The following is an 8594-nucleotide window of genomic DNA, read 5'->3' as shown; positions in this document are numbered from 1 at the left end:
AGCCCCGGCCTTCTCAGCTCGGTTGTTATGGACATGTATTAGTTACTCTCAGACCAGTGCTGTCCAATAAAAATACAATGTGAACATTATATTTAAGCATGTAATTGAAATTTTTCTAGTAAAAGCAAAAAAGCAAGTGAAATTAATTTTAGTAATATGGCTTATTTAATTCAATATGTTCAAAATACTGTCATTTCAGCATGAATCAATAAAATGAATAACTATTGAGGCTGGGCGCAGTGGCTCACGTAGCACTTTGAGGCTGAGGTGGGTGGATCACCTGAGGTCAGGAGTTTGAGACCAGCCTGGCCAACATGGTGAAATCCCATCTCTACTAAAAATACAAAAAATTAGCCGGGCGTGGTGGCAGGTGCCTGTAATCCCAGCTATTCAACAGGCTGAGGCAGGAGAATCACTTGAACCCAGGAGGCGGAGGTTGCAGAGCGCCGAGATGGTGTCATTGCACTTGAGCCTGGGCAACAAGAGCAAGACTCCGTCTCAAAAAACAAACAAAAAAGAATAATTATTGAGAGAGTTTATATTATTTTATTTTTTCATATTAAGTCATAATTCTGGTGTGTATTTTATACTTCTAGTCCCTCTCGATTTGGACCAGCCATCTTTCATGTGTGCAGTAGCCCCAAGTGGATAGTGGCTACCATATCAGACAGTACAGTTATAGCCTTTATGGTTGATTAATAAAACTATATTTGGTCATTAGTTATTCTTCTGCCATCATAAACTCTTTTACTCCTTTATATACTTTCTGGTTTTGTTGTATTTTTTGCTTATTAGGTTTCTTTTTAGCTGTTTTTATTTTCCTCATTGGGAAACAGAAAGTTGAAACAGGAAGTTCCACCCCTTAAGAGAAGAGAACACCCCTTTCTGTTAAGGGGTGGAAGTTGGAGGGTAATCCATGTACTAAAAATGAGATTAAATGATTTTTATTCCCCTAGTTAGCTTCACAGATGCCCTCTGAGCCCTTCAAAAAGATATCCTCCAAGTTCCAGAATGTGGCCTTGGCCCGAAAAACAGCACATGGGAACAGGTGATGAAACTATACTTCAACTGCTCTAGCAAAACCCAAATGCCTCCCAAGATAGGAACAACACCTGTCAACATGAGATCAGGAGAGCTCAATCTCTGCATGAAGAAATAGTCTTGAAATGGGATGGGATTCTGGAAATCTGGCTTTACTAGCTAGTTGGGAGACCTTGGGTAATTTATTTATTTAAATTATTTGAACCTCAGAGCACTCTTTACTAAAATGATGAAGTTAGAATAGATCAGTAGTTTTCTAACATTAAGCTGTGAACTCATTTTTCAAACAAAACTACAGAGAATCCCAATACTTCGAATAGATCCAAGTAGAGCGGCTCTGATACCAGTAATGACAGGAAGTTATAGAGGTTGGACCAGTGATCTACTGCCTCTGTCTTCCTTTTGCATCTGAGGCACAGTTTGAAAACGTGGATAGATGCTCTCCACTGTAGCTTTCAGCATTAAGCATTCTTATTATCTGCCATTCTCCATTGTGCTGTATCAGCCAATACTCCCGATTAGCTCAAGTTGTAGACTAAGAACAAAGTAGATAGGAGATCATTTCCCCAGGAGACTTGCATAGGTTCTAAGCACATTTTCTTTGGAGTCCTACTACCCTACCCCACAGCATATCAAATACATAATTTTCTTTTGTTGTTTTAGAGACTTTTTTTTTCAGGTCTCAAGTATTTGTATAAGTCCTTAAAAAAACCATGGGCTAATGTGCAAAATCCTCAGTTTCCTTTCTGCCACTTTTTTTTTGAGACAGGTTCTCACTCTATCACCCAGAATACAGTGCAGTGGCTCCATCATGGCTCATTGCAGCCTCGACTCCTGGGCTCAAGCAATCCTCCTGCCTCATCCTCCCTAGAAGCTGGAACTACCGGCACTTGCCACCATCCCCAGCTAATTTTTAAATTTTTTGTAGAGACGAGGTATCCCTATGTTGCCCAGACTGGTCTCCAACTCCTGGCTTAAGCGATCCTCCTGCCTCAGCCTCCCAAAGTGCTGGGATTACAGGTATGAGCCACTGTTCTCAGCTACTTTTTGCAACTCTTCTTTAAGTAATTCCTATCTTACAGCTAGAATATAAAGATAACTAATCTAGGATATCAAAACCATGAGTGAATGAGCAAAGGGATATATGTGTTGTATAAAAATTGCAGTGGAACCAAAGCTCAGTAAACACAAAAATATCTGATCTGAACCTGGATGTTTTAGGATATGTGGCTGTTGACATAATAAATAATATACGACTTTGATACTACTAAGAAAAAATATGTCTAATTGTAGGACAAATAACAATCATTAGAAGATAAACTTTTCTTGTTTTTTTTTCCCTAATCTGCTGCCTGATAATATTATTATAAATTTAGGCAATATTTCACTTTCTAGCACTAACAGAGAATGAAGTATTCTACTTGAACAAAAACCCAAATAATCCTTTTCCTAAAACCATATAGATTCTCCATTTAATTAAGCCTTGTGGTAATTTCCTGAGGTTTTCACTGAAGACTGTTTTCTTCAAAGCATTCCTTACCCGAAGATTACAGGTGAGACATGGGAGGCAAGTTTTCCTGTATCTGATGAGGTGGTAAACTTTATTTCTTCCCCTCAATCTCAGCCCTGGAGATGCCAAAAAGGGAAAGAGAGTGATGAATTGCCCAAACTATCAAACCAAACAGGCAACAACAACAAAAATCAAGACAGAATAAAAAAAACATAAGCAAAGGTCTTAAGGATTTAGGAAAATAACCAGAAGAATGAAAATAGAGTGTGTAACTTTTTTTTTTTTTTTTTTTTTTTTTGAGATGGAGCCTCATTCTTGTTGCCCAGGCTGGAGTGCAACAATGCAATCTCGCTCACTACAACCTCTGCCTCCCAGGTTCAAGCGACTCTCCTGCCTCAGCCTCCTGAGTAGCTGGGATTACAGGCGTGTGCCACCACGCCGGGCTAATTTTTTGTATTTTTAGTAGAGACGGGTTTTCACCATGTTGGCCAGGCTGGTCTTGAACTCCTGACCTCAGGTGATCCACCCACCTCAGCCTCCCACAGTGCTGGGATTCCAGGTGTGAGCCACTGTGTCCGGCCAATTTTTGACTCTTAATTATGGTTTCCATCTCTCTGCTGAAATCCCTCAATGCCTCTTGCTGTCCTTCCAAGCAGATCTTTTAGCATGCTACTCATAGTTATTTAAAGTTCCTGCCTGATAGTTTAAACGGCTGAGTCATATCTGAATCAGATCTTTGATTGTTTTATGTCTTCCCCTTGATTTTTCTGTCTTATGATTTTTGAAAGAATGCTAGACATTGTATGTAGAAGAGCAGTGGAGACTGAGATAAATAACATTTATGTCCAAAAATAGGTATGCTTCTTTTTATCATTAAGGACAGTTAAGTCAATCTGGTCAGGTGTTTAGCTGAGTTTGGTACCTTCAGTGCACCACGGGATTTCTGTTCAATAAAGAAAATCTGAACATTGGTAATAAAAAGTGATAAAGTGGGCTGGACATGGTGGCTCATGGCTGTACCCAGTGCTTTGGGAGGCCAAGGTGGGAGGATTGCTTGAGGCCAGGAGTTTGAGACGAGCCTGGGCAATATGGCAAGACTCTATCTCTACCAAAAAACAAAACAAAACAAAAAGGCTCTTGTGGCATCTCCAGAGTCACAAACAGAAAATAAATTAATTAATTAAAATAAAATTAAAAGGTGGTAAATTGGGAGAAGATACTCCCAATATCCCAATATCTAACACTAGCAAGTGCTACATATCTAAGATATATACAAAACAACTTTAAATCAACAAAACGAAGTCAGGAAATTCCATAGAAAAATAACATATAGGCAATAAAATAGACATATTGGCAATTCCTAGATGAGGATATTGGAATAACTAATGATATGAAGACATACTCAATCTTTCAATAGACTTGAGAATTAAGATACCACTTTTCACAAATCAGATTTGCAATTTTTTTTTTTTTTTTTTTTGAGACAGAGTCTTGCTCTGTCACCCAGGCTGGAGTACGGTGGTGCAATCTTGGCTCCCTGCAATCTCCACCTCCCGGGCTCAAGCGATTCTTGTGCCTCAGCCTTCTACACCACCACGCCCAGCTAATTTTTGTATTTTTAGTAGAGATGGTGTTTCTCCATGTTGGTGAGGCTGGTCTCAAACTCCTGAAATCAAGTCTTCCTCAGCCTTCCAAAGTGCTAGGATTATAGGCATGAGCTACCATGCCCAGCCTAGATTGGCAAAAATTTTACGTCTGATAACACTGAGTGTTGTTAAACATTTGGGGAAACAAGAGCTGCTAGCAAACATGTAAATTTGTGAGCAGATAGCCAGCCTGTGGTGAGTAAGTAACCCATTCCTGGGCATAAGCCTTGGGTAAACTCTTGCACAGGACTGAAAGAAACATTGCCCAGCAAATATTAAGCACTGAATAAAATGCTTTTTTTTTGTTGAGACAGAGTCTCACTCTGTTGCTCAGGCTGGAGTGCAATGGCGCCATCTCAGCTCACTGCAACCTCTGCCTCCCAGGTTCAAGCAATTCTTCTGCCTCAGCCTCCCAAGTAGCTGGGATTACAGGCACCCACGACCATATCCAGATAATTTTTGTCTTTTTAGTAGAGGCAGGGTTTCACCATGTTGGCCAGGCTGGTCTCAAACTCCTGACCTCAAGTAATCCACCCTCCTCAGCCTCCCAAAGTGCTGGGATTACAGGTGTGAGCTACTGTGCCCAGCCTGTATAAAATGCATATTAAACAAATGCATGAAAATATTCATCACAGCATTGTTTGTAGTGAGTGGACTTGAGGCAACCCAATCGTCTATTACTAGAAGCACAAGAAGATAAAACAGATGTGAGGAATGTATTTGACAATAGCTAACATTGGTGGAAATACTGCAGTTTGCCAGGCAGTCTTCTAAGTGCCTCACGTGTATTAACACAATTATGCTCACAACAATGCTATAAGGTGTTTCTTTTAGACAGAAGAGATTAAGTTAGATTAAGCTGGGGGTCATGCAAACAGTAAGAGTCAGAGTTGAGTTTGAACCCAGGCACTTGGCTTCCACAGGCAAGCTCTGAATCCCCCATGCTGAATGGCTGCCTACCTTCTGTACTGCATGTCCCTGCAAGAAGGTGGTCTGATCTGTTCAGGAGTTGAGCTGAGTTTAGTGCCTTCAGTGCACCACAGTGCATCTGTTCAACAAATAAAATCTAAACATTATTAATATAAATGTTTCTACCTAGCCCTTTCTATTACTTACCTTCTTTTCCTCTTCAAAGGGAAACAGTTTCAATTTTTCCTCCAGTAGCTAGAAGCACACCTGAACTAGGTTCCAAATGTTTCTTCCTCTGTATAGTCAGTATAAGGTTATCCTTCCAGGCCCTTCAAATCTCTGAAGATCTTGTAAGAAGCTGGGACCTCAAGCAGCCTCTCTTTCTCTCCTAGTCTTCCTGAAGTTCATTTCCAAATAACCTGAGATAATCTGGTGCTTTCCTCCTCCAAGTCCCTTTCTCCTGGGGTGCAGGCACATTCCACCCTACCAGGATCTTTCAGACTTGAGTCTGAATGATCTCTTGGTGCCCAACAGGCTTGGGATCATGTGAATGCCAATCATTGCACTGGGCTGTGATGTAGTAGTCCTTCAGAGGAGAGCATGGTCTACACTAAAAGACCGCAAACTATTAAACTTTGGGTTTGTTTTTTTTTTTTTGAGATGGAGTTTCGCTCTTGTTGCCCAGGCTGGAGTGCAATGGCGTGATCTCGGCTCACTGCAACCTCCACCTCCCAGGTTCAAGCAATTCTCCTGCCTCAGCCTCCCGAGTAGCTGGGATTACAGGCATGCACCACCACGCCTGGCTAATTTTGTATTTTTAATAGAGATGGGGTTTCTCCATGTTGAGGCTGGTCTCGAACTACTGACCTCAGGTGATCTGCCTGCCTCAGCCTCCCAAAGTGCTGGGATTACAGACATGAGCCACTGCGCCCAGCCTGTTTTGTCTTATTTTTACAAAATGTTCTACCTTTTCTTTCTTTACATAATTATTGTCTCTTTTAGTCCTGTCCCCTTTATCACTTGCTAGTCAGTGTGTTTCTCCTTGCAGTGTTCTTGAACTGCCCATCATCTCAGCCAGTTGTGGGAAACCAGATGACCCAGCTTGGTAGAAGAAGTGTGCCTTAAGAGGTTGTTGGGTCCTCAGCCAAACTCTGAAGGACTCTGTGTATGAGCTCGCTGGAAACTGTTTTCAAATGTAAATTCTAACACTTGTTGAGTCATTAAGTGCATAGCCTATAGCCTCCACTGTGCCACATTATCTTACTTCATCCTCATGACCTCCTTGGGAGACAGGTACAAGTGTCCCCATTTTGCAGATACTGAAGCTGGCGGGGCGGGGTAAGGGCCTTGCCAGAAGTAAAATAGTTAAAAGGCTGCAGAGCTGGAATTCAGCCCAGGTCTTTTGGCACAACTACCTCAAACTCTTTCATTCTTCTTTAATTTTTGCTGATTTCCATGCCCAAAATTGCCAGTAAATTAAACTATATTTAAACAGTACATTTCTGTTTTTAATGTTTCTTTTTTCCAAAAGCACATTACCTATTATTTGAAATACCCTCTTACTTTAGAATATTCAGTGGCGTAGTAGAGATTAATTATGAAATGGAAATTTCCTGCAAAGAAAACAAATCACTATAGCAAGAAGCACAGTTCATTTCTTTTCAAAGAAAGCTCTATTTCCACCAGCCTGTCTTTCTTTTGTGGAGGAGTCTCCTTTCCTTGGAGCAAGTTCGTTGATTTAGCAAGCACTTATTATGGTGCACTATGTACTAGACATTATCCTGGACCCCTACAAATAGTACCTCACTTAGTCCTACAGGTAGAAAGTAATAATATCATCTTCGTTTTTACAGATGAGGAAACTGAAGCTCAGAGAGATCAATCTATTTGTAAGTGGCACAGGCAAGGTTTGAACACTAGAGGTTTGTCTCTAGAGCCCAGAGGCTTAAGCTTTGCACCACAGTTTCTTCATTGCTAACCTATATTCTGTGCAATGCTGAGCAAGGGAAAACAATAGCAAATAGGAGGAGATAAAAACAGAGGAGCCCAGGAGACCCTTCTCTGCAGGTTGGTGGAAGGAACTTTGAAAGCCAAACGGCCTGAGATGAAACTATTCTCAGAGCCTCCATCAACTCTTCAGCTGCTATAGGGGATTATTATCATCGGGTCACAAAGGAAGAGAGGCCCTCCCTTTCTTTGCTTTGGTGTGAAGTAGATTCATGTGGACGAGGGGTGTTAGTCTTTTAGCTAACCTATAGCAAAAACGACTGCCCCCTCTGGCTTTTCCCACTCAAACCATCTGCCTGGCATTTTGGAGGTAAGATCCAGGTATGTGTTTAGAACACCTTAGACTTAAGTAGGGGAGCTTGTTGAATCAGGAAAAAAAAAACACATTTTTTATAAGGAAGTACACTGATGTTTTCATTTCATAGTCATGAAAAAAAGTCATAGAAAAGAATTTCATTTTGCTTCTGCTTTTGGATTTTATAGAATGAAAAATCCTCATTTCTGCCTTTATCCACAGAGGGGAGCAGAGGGGTTATAAAAGCCTAGGGTTTAGCACAAAATATCAAGTTCTACCCTTCAGTGTCTGATTTTTATGTTTGTGGATTATCCAGGCTTGCTTTCTATTTCACTTTTCTCTTGGTTCTAGCTATTGGATTAGTTAGGCCACAGGAGGAAGAATGGGGGAAAACTAAAAAGATGAAAGACAAATTAGTTCACAAGTTTCCTTTTTAAAGGTTGATGAGAAAGAGAGTTTCAAAAAGTATAGTGAGTTTAAGGAACAGGGATCCACGAAAGTTTCCTGGAAAATTCAGAAAATCCAGGAAGCCCCAGGCCCTTCTCTCCCTCCTCTTCTTGTTTTTCCTTCCTCTCTCAGAATATCACTATTTATCTCTGCCCATTTTTTGCACCCTCTTCTCTCCACCAAATGGCTTCCTCATCTTCTGTTTCAGAGAGCATAAACTTTACCTCCTCCTAACATTAGCTTTCATGTAACTTTTGAATCAATTTTACATCAAAACATGCTTTTACCTTCACCTCTACTGCTAACACCCTCTCTTTCTCAGTTTCCAAATTCCTAACTTAGATAAGACCTATCTGAATGACCCATCTTTCTAAAACAGGCTGCATAAGCCACAGGCCAGTCTATAAATTGATGACCTTCATGCAAGTAGTTCCTTGCTCATTAATTATGGAAATTAGTATAAAACATGCCTGCTTCAGCTACAGGGACTGGATGGAGGTGTGAAGTTTCTCTTAGAGGAGTATATGGGTGATCCAGCATGATAAACAAGTCCAGGGCAAGGCAGGTCCAGCTTAGGTAACGCCGAGCCACACTTTAAAGGTAACCTCAGGGTTTGTGCCACTGACCTTACTGTACATTAAAAAGCCATCAATGTCTTTATGGTCCTTTGGCTAGACAAAATCCTGCGGATAGATTCCAAAATAGATGCCTTTGATATCAACTTCAACTTCAGTTGGCT

The sequence above is a fragment of the Pan troglodytes genome, chromosome 1, assembly GCF_028858775.2.
Source record: "Pan troglodytes isolate AG18354 chromosome 1, NHGRI_mPanTro3-v2.0_pri, whole genome shotgun sequence".
In the NCBI taxonomy this organism is placed as follows: Eukaryota; Metazoa; Chordata; class Mammalia; order Primates; family Hominidae; genus Pan; species Pan troglodytes.
The sequence above is the reverse complement of the archived record's forward strand: the minus strand, read 5'-3'. Positions refer to the sequence as shown.